Source organism: Convolutriloba macropyga, chromosome 6, assembly GCF_964194025.1.
Source record: "Convolutriloba macropyga chromosome 6, txConMacr16.3, whole genome shotgun sequence".
NCBI lineage: Eukaryota > Metazoa > Xenacoelomorpha > Acoela > Convolutidae > Convolutriloba > Convolutriloba macropyga.
This window is the reverse complement of record NC_134473.1, coordinates 39,605,770-39,625,480: the sequence shown is the minus strand read 5'-3', so window position 1 is coordinate 39,625,480 and position 19,711 is coordinate 39,605,770. Positions and strand designations below refer to the sequence as shown.

At 35.6% G+C, this 19,711-nt stretch overlaps 1 protein-coding gene and 1 long non-coding RNA gene across 3 annotated transcripts in view; one reads left to right on the top strand and one right to left on the bottom strand.

Annotated features, from left to right (window-relative positions):
• LOC142341678 (protein rogdi homolog) overlaps positions 1-19,711 on the top strand; it is a 415,549-nt gene that overhangs the window by 249,270 nt on the left and 146,568 nt on the right. The window lies entirely within an intron of this gene.
• Positions 9,141-18,231, bottom strand: LOC142340974 (uncharacterized). Of its 2 annotated transcripts, none has more exons than XR_012759100.1 (3): positions 17,781-18,231; positions 17,181-17,317; positions 9,141-9,422 (listed from the first exon to the last, which is right to left on the bottom strand). It is a non-coding gene; the product is annotated as an uncharacterized LOC142340974 (long non-coding RNA). The 2 variants fall into 2 exon arrangements; XR_012759099.1 differs by having other exon boundaries at positions 17,181-17,324; positions 17,781-18,227.

The following is a 19,711-nucleotide window of genomic DNA, read 5'->3' as shown; positions in this document are numbered from 1 at the left end:
AATCAAAACTGGCTCTTAAACCAAACGGTTTAACAAAATTTTTGATGGGTTAAACCAAAATTGGCGCAAAGTATTGATTACAAAGATAAGCGTCCACGACTTCAACGACAAATTAGTACAAATTTGTTGACAATGGCATAAAATTGCTAGGAAAGTTTGTAAGCAATTAGGAAAAACTCAATTCACTCAATTATTGAATTGATCTGGAAATCAAGTCAGCGAGGATTAAGTTTTCAAATTACTAGTGTTCAGCCGCCATTTAATCAGAACTATGCTCTATTATTTAATATTTACAGCATGTTTAGGTGAAAGAACAATAAAATTGAGAAAAATAGCAAACTTCACAAAAAAATAAATCTGTTCGATGAAAAGTTTCGCGATTGGCAAAAAAACCATCTAAAGTCTGCATGCAAAAATCGGAGATTCGTTTATCTCATACGAGTAGAACTCAAATAACTGTTTTTAATATCAATCCCCTCGTCTGTCAGTTTATTTTGTTTCAAAGCAGAGCACTTCAAAGGGAATAATAACCTTTTATAGAAAAACAGTGTGTATTAGAATTATCTGATTGTTGGATTGTATAAATGTAGCGCGTATCATCCTAACGCAGCCTGTAATCAGTGATGAAATCTCTGCTATGAATTTTATCATCTGTTTCGACCAAAATCTGACTGTCATCAATGTCCCTAATTTCTGTCAGAGTGAATAGGGCTATCTCAGAAAAAAATGTTCTTAAATATTTACGCTGTAAGTGTTTTGATGAAATGATACCGTTATTGTATTTCTCCGTTGAATTTTTCGAGACGCGGGTCAAAATTCAAATGATATGAAAGCCAGGCTAGTATAGAGTTCCTTCCCTCATAACATGAGGTCGGAAGAACGAACTATCCAGTTTGGCATAAAATTCCCAGTTCTTTACCCTGAACTAAGTATAACTAATTATGGAGGTTCAGATCAAGTATACACTTTCAAAGAGAACCGTTTTATGCTTCTATGGAAGTATTATCGAAAAAATCTAAGAACGGTACGGTACGCAAAGAATTTTTGTTCAATTAAATCTTAGCAGACTTTCACAATACTTTGTATTTAAATAGTTATTGAGTGCTTAAGTTGAAGAGTGCTTAAGTTGAAAAGCAGCAGAAATGACAAATTGAGTGTAGCCAAAATATACAAAAGAAACCAACAAAGGCAACAATCAGTTGACGTGAAGGTATTTTTGCTTTTGAAAATTAGCTTTAGAAAATAAACAATTCTTTCTGCGACTACAGTTAACTTCTGTATATATCTAAATTTATGACTAGTTTTTGTATTGCAGATTAGTGAGTATAAAGCAAAAACTATGGCAATTTAAAAATTATCAAGGTTGGTAATAACAAAAGGAGCTTTGGTTGGCGATCTTTTACTGTTTCTCGTTTTTCAAAGACTCCTTTGCAATTCAGCTTTAAGTTAAAAGTGTTTGGTTATCGCAGCGACTTTTTACAATCTCACGTTTCGAGATCGATGCATTTAGTTTTTCGAAAACAGACAAAACTATTTCAGTATCCTATTTTAACTTTGTCAAACCAAATTTTGAAACTAATTTTCCCTATTTGCCCCGTCTTTGTTAACGGGTTAATCCAAAACGGGGCTGCTAAAAATGCGTGTAATGAAATTTTCGGACTGTCGTAAGTTTAACGGTTTTTTCTACAATGTTTGTTAATTAGGTGATCTTAAAGTGCCAAGCTATAGGCTTTTCGGTAATCCAGGGTGAAAAAGTTTCTCATAACTAAAAAACTGAAATCAGCAAAATTGTCAAAAGTTCCAGTTTTTTATGAAATCGTGAACGGTGCTAACTGATATTTGAACAATGAACATCATAATTTTTAAAAGTTATACCTACAGTGGTTGTAGGTTTTGAGAAAACAAATAAAAACTTCAATTCGTCTTTTTGATAGGTATCATAGATTGTTGTTTTGTACATCGGAAACAGTTATGATCATTTAAACAACATTAATATCAAATCACATAGTTATATGAATTAAATTTTTTTTTTGAAAAAAAAAGTATCAAAATCTAATTTTCTTAATAAATCGAGGTGTCGAGTTCTTTGCTTTTTGGCAGTAATTTAGAGTTTTCTTTAAATATCATTGACGCATTGAAACGTGGTAGGAGATGTTCATAATAATAGTAAAACAGGATTTATGCAGTAGCACAAACGGCGGTAATTCCCAAATAGAAAATAGAAACTATAATTTAATTTGCGCTTATTTATGCATATTTCTCACAAAAATCCGAGTCGCCATGAAAAGAGGTAATTTTCACTGAAGTTTGGCTTGAAGCTCCTTTTTCATAACAGCGGGTAGATGCTGAACAATTTTTTTTGAATTTTTTTAGACAGTCGCTAAGCGGTAGTTACGGCTATTGTTGGTCATAATATAAAAACAATCGTCTGCTCTTTCCTTTTTTGGTGCGAACTTTTGCAAAAATTTTATGCAGCCAGTTTTTTTTTGTTTGATCTCTGTCGTCTTCTTTAGCCGAGGCTCAGCCATTTTTCCGGGTCTATTTTCCGGCATTTGGTTGGGCGTGGGGGCTAAATTTGTCAAAGCTGAGTTTTTAATTGCTTTCATGCAAAATTTGTAACAATTATATTAGTCCTGTGGTCCTTTTAATGCGATTTTTCACTTGATCGATTTTTTATCTGACCCTTTTGACTTTTCGTCCTCAAAAACCAAATAAACAGTTAATATCCGGCGGACATTAAGTTCTCTTAGAGACTTTCGGCTTACAAGACTCGTATGCGATTCACCAAAACTGTGTTAGACATACAATTTCATGGTGTGAAGGGCGGTTCTTTGAGTTTGACCCCCCTCCCCCACCCCCACTTTACCCATCGCCGCACAGCCCCCCCTCCCCCCAATCACAAGACCCTGCACATTGTTGCACCCGTAATAATGCGACAAACTCGACCACCGCTTCGGCGAACCCAAACCCAGTACCACCCCCCCCCCCCCCCGACACGCTCACCACACAACCCTACAATTAAGCTAAAGCCAACTTCCCTAAACGTAGCTAGCTAGTGACGAAGCCAACCGCTCACCAGTCGTTTAAGAGCAATTCGCCCGACCTTGGTCGGTTATGTTGTTATTAGTCGATTGACCCCTATTTTCTTTGGTTCGAAAATTGTTTTCAAAAAATTCCCATATAAATCCAACTAAGTTTTGAAAATTTCCTTCCTTTTACTATTTGTGTCCGTGACCTAATTAAACATGTCTGAAAACCAAGTCAACTAGCTGTGACAGTCTATACTAAATTGGTATACACTACCATGTAACAGTTTTCAAGATGGCAAAGATCTCAAAGCTTACTGAGTCGAAACACATGCTCTGCTGTGTAAGGACAACAATTGTTCTCAATTTCTCTGAGGTCTTAACACTACTGCTTTCAAGGGTCCAAGTATTGACATTTTACAGGCTATTTTTTTGGGGGGGGCGTACCAGTAATTTTCATACGCCTTGAGGGGGGGGGGGGGAGAAACTCTATACTCAAATGGTTTTTTTGTTCCGTCACTTTTGACCGATCGATATATTCATTCTAGAGAGTTGTGAGTGGTATCATTAAAAAGCTCGTCCAGCGCAGAGTTCGGAATTAATTTTTTTTATTTTCGTTTTCTAGAGCGAGTTATCGAGGTTTTAATTTTTGTGAATATTAGACCGATTTGCGCTATTTCTATTAACTTTTTACGGAATTTTTAAGTAAAAATTGGCCAGCAATAATATGTTAACGCTAAAATATGTTAACATTGATAACAATCGTGTTGTTGATTTTATTTTAGAGACAAAAAAGTGTTGTTGACTATTGTTTTATACGTTTTTTTGGCTAAAAATTTCAAAATTCCGCCATTTTCATCACAAATAGCACGAAATTAGCTTCATTAGTCCACTCTGAGTATATTTGCCGGAAGTAAACTCCCAAAAATCACTAACACAATCTTTGTAAACTCCAATAGAGGCTAGTTTTACTTCCACTTCCATTGAGAGTGCTCTGTAATTAAAATTTTGCCGTTTGTTTGCTAACTTTACTCGATGATTATCGAAAACGCAGCAATTATTTTTGATTTTTAACTAACAAATTATCAATATCTATAACATTTTAAGCAATCAAGTGTTCTTAATGGACGAACAGCAATAGCAAGCCTAGTTTTGGTCCAATCTTGGACTGTTACAACCCAAAATTCGGATTGTAATCAGTCGGTCTTCTTAAAAAGATTTTTTTTAAAGAACAGAACAATTCAAATCAAAGCTCACTGGTGATAAGTCCAATTATCGTCCTTGGTAGTTCTAAATTAATGTATCTATTTTTTTAATTTCGAAAACTTATTGTAGTTTTGACTTTTAAAAATATTTGATTTTTAAATAAACAATGGCTTATTCAACTTGGCCACTATTTTCAATTTTTCTCTCAATTTGGATAACTTGTAACTTGTAGCAAAGAAAGAATGCTTCTTCTTTCTACGCAATTGAAATTTAATCTTTTTTGCGGTTTTACGCGCTAAGTTATGTTTTTCTGGCTTTAATGCTAATAGATTTCGCAATTTTTTTAAGTTTAACCATTTTTTAGGGTTTTTTCTCGTTTTGTCACCTTGTCAAATTTTTGACAGTTCACATATCACATTATGGGCGCTCAAAATAAGGCGTAATTGAACATATCAAAACTTTTGAAGGTATAGATTATGGTTATAACGGCTTCGACGAAGAATTTAATTGAATTTTTCACTTTTGTCTTACTGTCGTTTTTATTTTGTCTTTTTTGTCGAATGAAGTTGCCTGGATAATGACTCGTCTCATTGGTTTTTCGGAGGAATAGATGAGCCGATATTTAGATTTTATTAAATGATGGCTTTGATTACTTTGAAAACAATTGTTTTAAAAACACTTTTACAACTTCGCATTTTTCCTTTTATTGTCTATTTGCTACTTACTATCGTTAATTACAGGTCTTATTTGACAATTTTGGCGTCGCGGGAAGTTTCAAATGTGTTTGAAGAATTCTCTATGACTTCACTGGCTTCGACATGGGTTTTTCGCAAAAAAAATTAATTTTTGATTTTTGTCGATGTTTGATCTTCCTTTTGTAGACGTAACATATTCTGAATAATTACAGGTCTTAAGGGCTTCTTTTCAAACGAACCCTTTTATTTATTTCATTTTTGAAATGGCTTTCAGGACTTTGAAAATAACTTTTTCTCGAAACTTAGTGTCGTTTATTATTGGCCATATACCAAATTATCTGCGTTTGAAATTAATAGCGTTTAAAAATAAAAGCATTTTTTTTCTCATTTCGCTGTTTTTTTTTGCTCTTTTTAGTCTATTTTTTACCGAGCCTTATTATGGACTTGTCCCATTTTTTTCTATTGAATCACAAGATTTTTTTAGTTTCCATTTAATCTGACACTATTATGACTTTGTCTTAAGTTTTTTTAATGGACATAAGGTTTTGTCTAATTAATGTAATGTAATTAATGTTTGTTGTTGTTGTTGTTTGATTTTGTTGTTCGTTTTGACTCGCTTTATTAATAATGTCAGTTCTCATCAATCTAAATCGACTTTTTTTATACGCCACTGAGTTTCACTTTTTTAAACTCTACTGAGATCGCTTTGGAGGCGATCTTTCTGTTCATAAACCATTTTTTTTTAAATTACTTGAATTTTTGAGGTTTTTCTATCTGTTCCTTATTTGTTAGACAATTATGCCAAAAATGCGAATGAGCGGGGTTGGGATTTTATGTGCAAACGCACATTACCAAGCCCCCTTGTTTCGTTTTAGTCTCACAGCGCTGGAATAAAGCTTCCTTCAGCTTTGCTGCTGAACTACAATGTCAAAAGCCATTCATTTTGATTAATTTATCAAATTCAAACGTTGTTCCAATGGTAATTCACCACATGCGAAATTGCAGCGATGTGATACATGAATACGATGTTGCATTTGGTGCAGGTATAGTATGGTGGTTGTGACTCGAGAATGGTTTCCACTTTCTCCTTAATATTGCTCGGAATGCTGTTGCAGTGGGAAATATAAGCATGTAAACATAATTCCTCCTCTGTCGGAAGAGAAATGTTGCATTCCAAGCATTTGATTGAATCCGAGGTTGTATCTCGAGCTATTGTATCTATCCTAACTTCACCAGACTTTTTTGATTTTTGAGAAGAAAGATAATTGTTCTGACCTAACTTATTTGGTGGTCAAGAACTTCCTACCAGCTCGATTTTTTGTGGAGTCTATATTGCTATATTGCACGATCAAGGTCTTTAGTTGGACTTAAGAATTTAAAAGCGATTGAACAATATGAATCGATCTTTAACGCGACTTTTATCCTTCTGGCAAGATATCTTAGGAAATTGATATTCTTAAATTGCTAAAAGTTTAATTTATGCAAATTAAAGTAGATTCAATAGGTCTCTAAGTTTTGTATTTGTTTTCAAGTTTGTTTGAAAACCATACCGATTAAACTACGTTTAATCTATTTTTTGGTGAAATTTGTTAAAAAGTGAAATATTAGCTTATCTGAAACGGAACAGTTTGCTCTCTTAAAACTTAGTCTCCTCGAACTTCTGATTAAAAAATAGTTGAAAGTTGATTGAGAGTTAAAACTTTTTCGATGCCGTGATAAGAGTTGAAATATAAATGCTTCAACAGAATGACTTGGAGTTTTTAATCATCTCTTTGACTGCTATCAAGCTTCAAGGAAGTAAAAAAGATTGGATATTGATATCAAAGAATTGTTAATTTTAAGCAGAAAATGTTCTGTGAGGCTCCTTGAAGTGAGGAGAACCTCCATTTTCAAATTTGACAGAAAAGAGATTCTTTTCAATAGCCGTAAAGTGATAGCCTCAAATGATCCCCAGAATTAATAGATTTTAGCTTTCAAGTCCTTTTCTTTTCACGCCTGCTTGGAGCGGCGGGGCTTGAGTGCTTTTTACTGAAAATGTCATAAGTTTGATCCCCTCAGTCACTGTCGAAGATTCCGCTCTCGTCCCTAAGACTCAGCTGACTACTATCGAAGCCGACCGCTGGCCGGTCTTTTGAGAGCAATTTGCCCGACGTTAGTCTGATCTGTTTGTTTATTTTTGCACAATTATGTTAACATTTTCAATATTAACGGGTTTTTAGTAACCCTGGGGTAATATCTTTTTGTTTCATCGTGTTTTTTTTAGAATAAAACAAATCTGGATTTGGATCCCGATTTTTCGGTTGTTAAAGCCATTGTTTTTTTTTTAATGTTTGCGGCCATTGGTCGTCTCTTCTGTTTTTTTTTCTCGTGACTTTCTGGCGAAGTGCAATGCGCTGCGTTTTTTAACGGTAAAAATATGCTGTTGTTTGAACTAGTGTGCTGCAACTAATGATTTTGTTGACTTTGACATTTTTAATTGTTTCTTTGTTGTATTGTTACTGACGGCCAATACTGATGGGTCTTGGAGTTTCGATGAGCCTCAATGAGCATGAATTTTGTTCTCAGTTTGTAGTTTATGCCATTGACTACAAGCCGTTTGTTTTTCAGATTTTTCTGATTGTTTTTCGAAATCAAAGCTCACTGGTGATAAGTCCAATTATCGTCCTTGGTAGTTCTAAATTAATGTATCTATTTTTTTAATTTCGAAAACTTATTGTAGTTTTGACTTTTAAAAATATTTGATTTTTAAATAAACAATGGCTTATTCAACTTGGCCACTATTTTCAATTTTTCTCTCAATTTGGATAACTTGTAACTTGTAGCAAAGAAAGAATGCTTCTTCTTTCTACGCAATTGAAATTTAATCTTTTTTGCGGTTTTACGCGCTAAGTTACGTTTTTCTGGCTTTAATGCTAATAGATATCGCAATTTTTTTTAAGTTTAACCATTTTTTAGGGTTTTTCTCGTTTTGTCACCTTGTCAAATTATTGACAGTTCACATATCACATTATGGGCGTTCAAAATAAGGCGTAATTGAACATATCAAAACTTTTGAAGGTATAGATTATGGTTATAACGGCTTCGACGAAGAATTTAATTGAATTTTTCACTTTTGTCTTACTGTCGTTTTTATTGTCTTTTTTGTCGAATGAAGTTGCCTGGATAATGACTCGTCTCATTGGTTTTTCGGAGGAATAGATGAGCCGATATTTAGATTTTATTAAATGATGGCTTTGATTACTTTGAAAACAATTGTTTTAAAAACACTTTTACAACTTCGCATTTTTCCTTTTATTGTCTATTTGCTACTTACTATCGTTAATTACAGGTCTTATTTGACAATTTTGGCGTCGCGGGAAGTTTCAAATGTGTTTGAAGAATTCTCTATGACTTCACTGGCTTCGACATGGGTTTTTCGCAAAAAAAAATTAATTTTTGATTTTTGTCGATGTTTGATCTTCCTTTTGTAGACGTAACATATTCTGAATAATTACAGGTCTTAAGGGCTTCTTTTCAAACGAACCCTTTTATTTATTTCATTTTTGAAATGGCTTTCAGGACTTTGAAAATAACTTTTTCTCGAAACTTAGTGTCGTTTATTATTGGCCATATACCAAATTATCTGCGTTTGAAATTAATAGCGTTTAAAAATAAAAGCATTTTTTTCTCATTTCGCTGTTTTTTTTTTGCTCTTTTTAGTCTAATTTTTACCGAGCCTTATTATGGACTTGTCCCATTTTTTTTCTATTGAATCACAAGATTTTTTTAGTTTCCATTTAATCTGACACTATTATGACTTTGTCTTAAGTTTTTTTAATGGACATAAGGTTTTGTCTAATTAATGTAATGTAATTAATGTTTGTTGTTGTTGTTGTTTGATTTTGTTGTTCGTTTTGACTCGCTTTATTAATAATGTCAGTTCTCATCAATCTAAATCGACTTTTTTTATACGCCACTGAGTTTCACTTTTTTAAACTCTACTGAGATCGCTTTGGAGGCGATCTTTCTGTTCATAAACCATTTTTTTTTAAAAATTACTTGAATTTTTGAGGTTTTCTATCTGTTCCTTATTTGTTAGACAATTATGCCAAAAATGCGAATGAGCGGGGTTGGGATTTTATGTGCAAACGCACATTACCAAGCCGCCTTGTTTCGTTTTAGTCTCACAGCGCTGGAATAAAGCTTCCTTCAGCTTTGCTGCTGAACTACAATGTCAAAAGCCATTCATTTTGATTAATTTATCAAATTCAAACGTTGTTCCAATGGTAATTCACCACATGCGAAATTGCAGCGATGTGATACATGAATACGATGTTGCATTTGGTGCAGGTATAGTATGGTGGTTGTGACTCGAGAATGGTTTCCACTTTCTCCTTAATATTGCTCGGAATGCTGTTGCAGTGGGAAATATAAGCATGTAAACATAATTCCTCCTCTGTCGGAAGAGAAATGTTGCATTCCAAGCATTTGATTGAATCCGAGGTTGTATCTCGAGCTATCCGAGGTTGTTTCATCGTGTTTTTTTTTTTAGAATAAAACAAATCTGGATTTGGATCCCGATTTTTCGGTTGTTAGAGCCATTGTTTTTTTTAATGTTTGCGGCCATTGGTCGTCTCTTCTGTTTTTTTTTCTCGTGACTTTCTGGCGAAGTGCAATGCGCTGCGTTTTTTAACGGTAAAAATATGCTGTTGTTTGAACTAGTGTGCTGCAACTAATGATTTTGTTGACTTTGACATTTTTAATTGTTTCTTTGTTGTATTGTTACTGACTGCCAATACTGATGGGTCTTGGAGTTTCGATGAGCCTCAATGAGCATGAATTTTGTTCTCAGTTTGTAGTTTATGCCATTGACTACAAGCCGTTTGTTTTTCAGATTTTTCTGATTGTTTTTCTTAGTATTTTTGTTACAGTATAAGTAATGAAAGGTCTTATTGATTTCAGTAGTGGAATAAAGTTAATTCATGAATGGCTAGATTTAAAAACTTGTGGTTTTTTGACTGAGCAATAAATATTTTCAAAAAATATTAATTAATATTAATGAATTTGACCGTTATTATTATTTTGTGTTGCCCTTCAATCTCATTTACGTCAGTTTTCATCTGTCAAAAATAACGTGTATCTGAATATAATTATCTTTTGCAATTGATAGCTAGGGAGAGTTTTGTCTATATTTGGTTTTTCATTCTTATGGTTTTTTGTTAAATTTTGTTGTTTTAGTTTACAATTAGACCTGTCAATTTTTCTGATTGCCTTTAAGAACGTGTAAATGTTTCAATTTGACAGCGAATGGTTTTAAATTTTGTGCAGATGGTTTTGAAACATATTTGCAGATTTTGTAAAAAAAATTGCCCCCTCAATTTTGTTTTGTATACGTTTAATATATTATTCACATCAACAAGAAGTTCTTGCTTCTTCAGACTAAAATGTGTTCGCCTGTTCTAGGTTAATTTTGTTATTGAAATTTTGCCGTGCGGTTTTTTATTTTCAAATTTTAAGCCAAAGCTTATATAAAATTTTGTTTTACTCGTGATATTTTAGTTTTTTTTGCATGTCTGTTGATGTGATTGGATAACCTATTTGGAAGAAAAAAGTTTTTGATAAGTGTAAAGGCCAAACATTAAATACCTCACTTACGACATATCTTATGATCATATAGATTTGGTGACCTGTATTTGAATTTAAATTCTCATTTTAGATTTGTGCGTGCCGAGATGTCATTTTTGCAACTTCTGCACGCACTCATGCATCTAAATTGAGAATTGAAAACAGTAAGTAGCCGTCTCTGCTGAATAACAATGAAGTTGCTATTTGAGAGCTTTTAGAATCCGAAAGTTAGTTTGAAAACAGGGTAGATGATGATTCAGAGATCTCATTTGTTGTTGTTTTTTGAAATCACTTGTTTACTCGATATATATATATATATATATATATATATATATATATATATATATATATATATATATTAATAAATATATCTGTCGATTCATTTAATTTAGTGTTCAATCTTGTGAAATGAAGCAAACTGATCTCTTTTAAACCCCTTTTTATACACGTATACCTTTTTTAAGAATCAATAAAAGTTTTAGTTTCAAAATACGAACTAAAGTTTTGTCCTCGATTGTTTTTGTTTTTTATGCGTACTAAGCCGCAATATTCAGAGCTCTCTTTGATGTTCTAAAGAGGTCCAATAACATTAATCCTTGGCTCTTTTTTGGTTAATGGCATTGTTTGCTTTTGAAGTTTTTGTTTTAGTAAAAATTTTTGTAATTTCAAAAATCGGAAATTGCACTCGATTTAATGTAATGTCTGTCAACCCATTTGGTCTAGTGTTCAATCTTGTGGAATGAGGCAAACTGATCTATTTTTTAAACTCTTTTTATGCACGTATATCTGTTTTAAGATTATCAATGTTTTAATTACTAAATACGAACTAAAGTTTTGTCCCTGTCTGTTCTCATTTTGTACTCTTACTGAGTCCCGATATTTGACGCTCTCTTTGATGTTCTAACGAGGTCATTTAGGTTTACACCTTGGATCTCTTTTATGGTTAATGGCATTGTTTACTTAAGAAATTTTTATTTCAGTAAAAATTTTGTAAATTCAAAAATCTGAAAGTGCACTCGGTTTACTGTGGAATGAGGCAAACTGATGTATTTTTTAAACTCTTTTTATGCACATATATCTTCAAGATTTTCAATGTTTTAATTACTAAATACGAATTAAAGTTTTATCCTTTTTGTTATTTTTGTGTAGTTTATAGCATTCTTTACTTTCACACTTTTTGTTTTAGTAGAAATTTTGTAAATTTTTGAGTTTTGGCCTCCGATGGTTTTTTTCTGTAAGTTTGTTACTGTCTGAGTTTAGAAAGATTTTTTCGATTGCAGCAGTGACATATGAGAAGCCTATGAATTGGTTTTAGTTTATTAAAAAATTTGCTTGCTGCAATTGGGCTGAGTTCTCTACAACTAGTGTGATTCTGACAGGTCACTTTGATTTTTTTCAAGAAGCATAATTCAAACTTCTGAATGTGTTCAGTTTCAAACTTCTGAAGGTGTTCAGAATGGTTTTTAAGTTTCGTTAAAAAAAGATTTTTAAAAGAAATTTTTGGCGTTTACTTTTGTATTGTGGACTCATAATTCAATCTCAATGATAAGATTTCCTAGCTGCTTCAGGGATAAATTTTCTGGATAAGTTTTTTTCAGGACCTTTTGTTTGTTTTACCAATTTGCTAGAGCAACCTTTTAATAAGTTTCAGGGTCAAACGGGAAATATTTCAATTGCGTCTTACTTTGTGATTCTAGCTTCGGTAACTTGTGTTTGAATTTAATATGACTTTACATTCTCAATTTTGATTACTAAGTGAGTGCAGAGGTTTTTTTAATAGCCGGAAAGTGATAGCTGAGTTTATTATTCTCCTATTTTTTTATTTCGTCAGCAGGATTGATTTGAAGTTGTGATTGTGACCTTATGACGTCGCAATCACCACTTCAATTCTCCTTTTGGTCTTTCGTTCATGAAACTTTAACGGAATTGCGTAGCGTCATTTTGACCTCACTCTTAAATTTTTGACCGCACTTTAAAAGTGACTTCCTCACTTCGAAATTGACATTACTTTACTTAAATTCAAAGTGTCAAATGAGTGTCTGTCACTCTAACTGTGGGTACTTAAGGGCAGCTAATAGAAGCATCAATAAGTTAAACATATTGTCAAATTACGACAGCTCAGTTTTTCAAAAAAGTTTGCTTTTGGCCTGTTTCTTTTAGCATCCTTTTGAGACTTCAGATCTGCGAAGATTTTGCGGCTGTTTTCGAGAACTGCAAGCAGAAGAGAAGCTGGGGAGGGTGTTCACAGACGTGATGGGACGTTTCAGAGTAGAGTCACTGTTAGGGTTCCCGTTCTGCATTATGTTTGCAGACCAGTACACAAAGTTTGTGTTTGTGGACTTGCTTAAGGCAAAGAATGAAGTATTGGCCAGCCTGAAGAAGTTTGTTCTCAGTTTGGGGACGCCCAAGAAGCTGAGACAAGACAATGCGAAGGAGTTTCTCTCAGAGCAGTTCAAGATGTACTGTTTAGATGCAGGCATTCTACAGGAGAAGACCATACCAGAGACGCCACAACAGAATGGGTTAGCTGAGAGGTGCAACAGGACGCTGCTGCTGCTGGAGATGGCAAGATGCTTGCTCATTGACTCGGGTCTTCCCAAAATGATGTGGGTAGCAGCAATTCTCCACGCAACAAGAATCCCGAACTTGTTGTGAGACGAGGAGAAGAAAAATGCCCAGCAGAGTTGATGCGAGGTATAAAACCTAAGCTTTTAATTTGTAAATTATCTATTTTCTGTTGCACAGTCTTCATGAGGAAGAATGACAGCAAACTTGAACCCAAGGCACTTGCAGGAATATTTGTGGGTTACACAGAAGAAGACAACGGATACCTGGTGTACGTGCCCAACACACGGAAGGTGGTGGCAGTTCGAGATGTGATCATCAAGGAGTCCGAAGTGGGTGCAATCCCTGTCAATATAGAGACGCCCGACCTAGATGAGGGGTCACAGCAACTGGGGATCTGGCACCCAGATGATGGTCATCAAGACGATGGCAACAAAGAAGAGCAGGACACTTCTACAGCAATAAAGGAGTTGCATGACGCAGAGAGCGTGAACACTCAAGAAACGACACTGAGACGAGATGCCTCGGATGTTGAGGAAGCAGCACTAGATGAAGAATCTACTGCAACAAGAGGGAGTCTCAGAGACTCGGAGTCGCTGGAAGACAGTGACATAGAGGACTTCTCACAGTCAGAGACAGTTGGCTTATTTGAAGAGGCACTGGGTCGAGTGGACAGGGCAGAGCCCAAACGAAGGAAACCAGCGAGGTAGGACCCATCTTGCTGTGAATGAGGGTGACTATGTGGAACCCAAAACAGTCTACGAAGCCAAGCTAAGCGATGCTTGGGACCAGTGGCACCGTGCAATGAAGAACGAGGTCAAGGTACTCCAAAACAACGAGACTTTGAACCTAGTGAGACCATTCACAGACACGGGCAAATGAGTCTAGAAAGTGAAATTGGGACCACGTGGTCAAGCGGACAAATGCAACGAACGCTCTGTGGCAAAAGGCTTCCAACAGGTCGAAGGACTGGTCTTGTTTGAGACTTTTGCGCCTACCTGTAAGCCAGAGACCTTAAAGATTCTACTTTAACTATCAGCGAAGCAGGGCCATAAGATGCACCAGTTTGATATCAGGACGGCTTTCTTGCACTCATCAATAGAGGAAGAAGTGTATCTGGAACAGCCACAGGAGTTTGTAGCACAAGGATCAGATGGAGAGAAGTTTGTATGTCGACTGAATAAATCAATTTATGGTTTGAAACAGGCAGCTAACAACTAGTATAAGGAACTGGCAAACTTCCTACTGAGACAGGGGTTCACCAGAAGCAGGAATGAGCTTTGCTTTTTCGCGACAGCGGAGACAGTGGGTCACACCTTCATCTTGGTCTGGGTTGACGACATCATAGTAGCATCAGGAAGCATGACAGTGATTTCCGATGTCAAAAAGGCACTCGAGGCAACAGTTCACATGGAAGACAGAGGCAGATTACACTGGTTGCTAGGTCTAAGAATCAGACGAGAAGAGGGCAAAGTCACAGTCGACCAACAACGCTACATAGAAACAATGCTTGAGCGGTTTCAAATGGATCAATGCAAACCCTCAAGAACTAGCTGATTTTAATTTGAAACTTCAGACAGCACAGAACGGAGACGAAGAAGTGGACCAGAGAATCTACAGAAGCGTTGTTGGATCACTTCTGTATCTGGCCAAACAGATGAGGCTAGACATCGTGTTCACAGTCAACATTCTGTCCAGACACATGAGTGCACCTACCAATCAACACTGGATGTGCTGAAAACGACTTCTGCGATATCTTCAAGGTTCAAAAGGTTTAAAATTTACGTATACAAAAGAAGCTAGTTACGATTTAGTTGGGGAAAGTGATGCAGACTGGTTTGGTGATGTGAACGACAGATAATCAACGAAGGGCTACTACTTCAAGCTCAACGGACGTGGCGCAGCACTCAGCTGAGGTGTTAAGAAGCAGGCCACAGTTGCTCTTTCTTCATCAGAAGCAAAATATCAGGGCATGGCAGCAGCAGTTCAAGAAGCATTGTATCTGAAAGAACTTCTGGAGGATTTCGGCATCCAACAGAAGCATCCAATTGCAATTGGAGAGGACAACCAGAGTTGCGCCAAATGGTGTCAAAACCCAGTCATGCACCAGAGGAGCAAACACGTGGAGACAAAATTTCACTTCATTCGGGACAAGACGGAAGATGGGACTATTTCATTTCATTACATGACTACGCAATCAGCAAGTCTGAGTGGGGGTGTTAGAATATCGATCAAACTACAGTCTTGAACTTAGTGAAAATTAGATAGAAAGTTTAACTTACCAGATTACAAAGACAAGAGCAAATGGATTTTAATCACAGAATTTATATAATTGAATCGTCAAAAAATGGTGCTAAGAATCAATATTCGGTTTAAATTGGTGAATCTAGATAACTAGTATTAGAGTGAGATTATTTGATATAAAATCTTCCCAGCATGTATTGAACGGTTATGATACCACCGGAAATATGTACGAATTATTAGAAAGTTGAAAATTCATACCATCTATGGTACCCCCAGCGACTGATTTCTGTTAAATTTGCAGAAGCAAACCATATTGGGTAACCCTTGCGACCCCCACTGTAAATCATGGTGCTAAGATTAGTTTTGTATCTTGACTCGCTCACTGATAATGGTTATATACAGCTGATTTTTGAGCCTTTTTTCATCCCCAAATTCAAATCATCTTGATCTAATAATCAGATCTCTCCTGTAAATCTCTAAATTCTACTGTAAAATATGATCCTTGTTATTCTCTCATTTTGAGAAATTAATTTTTCTACCTAGTTAAAAACGCTTTTTTTTCGCTTGTGAAAACCCATAATCCAACAGATAGCTTTTCGATGGTGCAACACCCATGTAACATTCACCATTGGGTTTCCTGTGGAACATCAGAAGCAGGAAAGCCTTCTAGGAGCATACGATATCTCTAAAAGTAAAGATCTCTCCAAGATATCTGCTCTCTACATTTATTTTGTGAACTCATTTTTATCAGCTCAATTTCAAAGCTATATGTCGTACGCTTAGTGTGTTTGTTATCAGCTACATTCAGTTCTTTTTTAATGAAATGTCAATAATAAAAATTATTTTGATCCCCTAACAGTCCCCCAAACCCACTATACCCTTCTTCCTCATCTACTATCCCCCTCACACCCACCCTTCTCCCCCCTACATAGCAGATTAAAGTTTAGTTAGTAACAGAGCTTTAATCTTTCTTTTTATGGGGACTAATTATTTTTTGTTTATTTTCTGTTTACCGTTTCAATGAGTCTATAGCTCGCTTTTATCTCAATGACATGAAATTTTAGCTAATTTCTATTAGCTGGAGTTTGATCCGAGCTATGTGTCTTTAAGTTTCTATGTTTTTATTGGTTTTAATATGTTTAGTTTCTTCGACGCTTCAATCGAGTGCGTTGAATTTCTGCGAAGAATTCTGGCTATTGTGGTTTTACCGCGGTTTATGAATACATGCGAAGCATACGTTTATAGAACTTTGTTATATACCTACGTTTGAGCCGTTTTAAAATGGTGCCATGTAAATGTTGCATGAGAAACTAACTACCTTTACAGTACTTGTTTCTCTCCTTTTGATTGAGCTTTATGTCCCCATGACCCCTAGAGCACTTGATCTAAAACCTGTAAACATCTTTTGTCGTAAACGTACCATTATTGAAGGTGTTGGGGTCTAATCAGAAGGAGCCTTGCGTCGCTCCAATTTTGTGTTCAGGTAAATATCGGATATATTAACAGACCCTCTCTTGCTTTTTTGGCGCACACAAGATACATTGTGATTTATGTTAGCATCAACTGGGTAACTGTTTCCAAGTGTCAAAATACATGATTTGAAGTATATAAATGAAATGGCGAGGGGGGAGAGGTTGACAGAATAGATCCAAAAATAGATAGATTTCTTCGGTCGAACATGAGATTTTGTTGGTCTTTCGCATTATAGCATAGTGATCACATAAGGTATAGTGGCGGGGATACTCTAACCCCCCCCCCCCCCCCCATTAAACACATGCCCTAATGGGGGGGGGGGGGGGTTACTTATTTATTTAAATGTGAACTGGCGTGAAGATAAAACAGCTGTTGTCTGATATGGTATTGTTCATTTGCATGTCGGATAAGCTAGTCGTGATGCTGCAGTCAAACTGGCCATCTGGCGCAATCTTTGCCTCTAGTCTCAGATTGTATCCAGAAGTCATTGTAGATCAGTGCGAACTTAGGCCTGTTTCCTGGTTTATTGTAGAGTTTTTTCTTTCTTTTTGCTCTAATCAGATTATTATGGGTCAGAACTATAAATGATTTTGGGTCCCCCCACCACTGCAACTGTCGAATTAAATAACATCTATAATTAAAATTTTACTCTCTGAAATGGGGTGTATTATTTGTAAGAATAGTCCCGCCCATTATCAAGCTATACAGACCATTATAGAGTTTTAAAAAGTGTATTAGTCTGTTCGCATGGTTATAAAAAACAAAAATTTTACTCGCATGGGGAAAAGGAAACAGATCCATGGGCCAAAGAAGCTTGGGGGTAATTTTAGAATAGATTAGATTATAAGTGCAATTTTACTTTGAAGCTCGGGTTCAAGCATCATTTTTCTGCAGGGGAAAAGTTTTTGTGAGCTGTCATAGGAGGAATTAATAGATAGTTCAGGAAACAGATCTGGTTTTTTGCGACCTTGATTTAACTAAAACTGAAGATGTTTCAGAATCTAAATAAAGCAAATGAAACTCAAGAAAATCAGTTGAGCACGTGTTCAGAAAATCTGAGTAACAGTTAGGGTGGTCGTACAATAAACAAAATTGGAATAAGTTCAGTTGTGAGAATGTGACCTATAAAGATGCTTAAAACATAAGCAGTGTGGTAAACATAAGGCATTCGTTAGTTTGTTAACGCAGTAAAATGAAAAACGGTTCGCCAAATTCCAACAGCGAGCGTTGATACTGTACTGTTGGTTATAATTGTTTGCAGTTGGTGACATGACCTATGTCATATATAGTGATAAATAGTCATCGATCAATCCCTATTGCGATAACAATAGTTGCAGAATTTATTGACTAAATAAATTCTTAACGGCCGACAAAAAACAGAAGCATAGCGCTTTTTTGTGGAGGACGAGTTTATGTAACTGTTTTGTCGGAAATGCTGCGCCAGAATTTCGAAGTAGATTGTGCAGTGTCGCGAAACTTTACTTGTGGCACTCATTTTGCGAGTTTTAGTCCTGGCCGTATATGTAGGAACTTGTTGCGCGCGCGCGTGTTCTTAAACTAATTGGCAAATCACTAGCCTAAATAGTTTAATAGTGAGTTTGGTAACTTTCCGGCGGTAATAGCGATCACACATATTCATCACAGAACTAGCTACTAATGAACTCTCATTGCGAGAATGATAGTACATAACTTATGATGAAATAAATTGTTAATGTCTGATGAATACTACAGAAATCTGAAACTACGCGCTTAGATTAGACTTCGAAGCTCGACCAAACTTTCACCGCCATTGTCGCTATATGGAGATTGACGGAAGGAACTTTGTAGTTGAATCATCACAGCACTGAGAACCGGAGATATTTCAAACCACGGTTGTCCGAGCCCTTTAGAAAGTACTCAACAGCTTGTCTTTTGAGTTTGATAACTTTTTTGTGGCAATAGCAACCGTGTGGCGATGTTCATAACGTAACTTAGATGCAATACCTAACTTAACGTTGTTTTTTGATATTTTAAGTTGCGCTCAAACGAAGTTTGTAATTATATTAGTCTTGTGGTTTTTATGCGTCACCGATTTTTCCTCTGACCCTTTTGACTTCTCGTCCTTAAAAACAGGATAAACAGGTAGCGGGTAGAGGGCATTAAAAGGCTGAACAGCTTGCTTCACGCCTTACTATTCTGTAAGTATGTGATTCACCTAAAGGGTTTCGAGGAGAGAATTTACGGGTTTGAAGGGGCGGTTCTTAGTCCTAAAAGTTTGACACCCCTCAGTAACCCCCACCCCAACCCACCCGATGACATGAGATTCTGACTGATTGCCTCCACTTTATGAAGAGCGGTGTACTAAAGAATAATCTTGAGTATAGTATTCATATTTCTTCAATACCGAATAACATAAACGTTGTTTTGATTGCAAAACTCATAACGAAAAAAAAGTTAAAGTTTTCAAAGCAAAGTTTTTGAGTTTGTTTTGAGTGTAAATTCAAGGAAATGTGGTCGTATTCTCCAAAGTCATATATAAAGTCATATATAAAATGAATGTTTAGTAGTCCCCGAGAAAATGAGACCTAGAGGTCTTAAACTTGTTGGTTCAACTTGTTTTCGATATAATTTAACAAGAGTCAAATTCATTTTCCAAGATGTCACTTTTGCCTGTCGTCCTTTCCTAGCAAGCTCATTTTGTATACTACAAATCAAAGAGGCAGTTCTTGATCAGAAGAACAGCATTTATATAAATAGCAGCATGATGAAATTTATGATAAAAACGACTTCAGACAATCAGACGTATTGATAAATTGTAAGCTTTGAAACAGATACTTTAGACCGATTTCGTATTGTGAAAATTGCCTAGTGATAGTGGGACAATATTTTGCAGATTGTTGAGTAAATTTTTTTCATTGG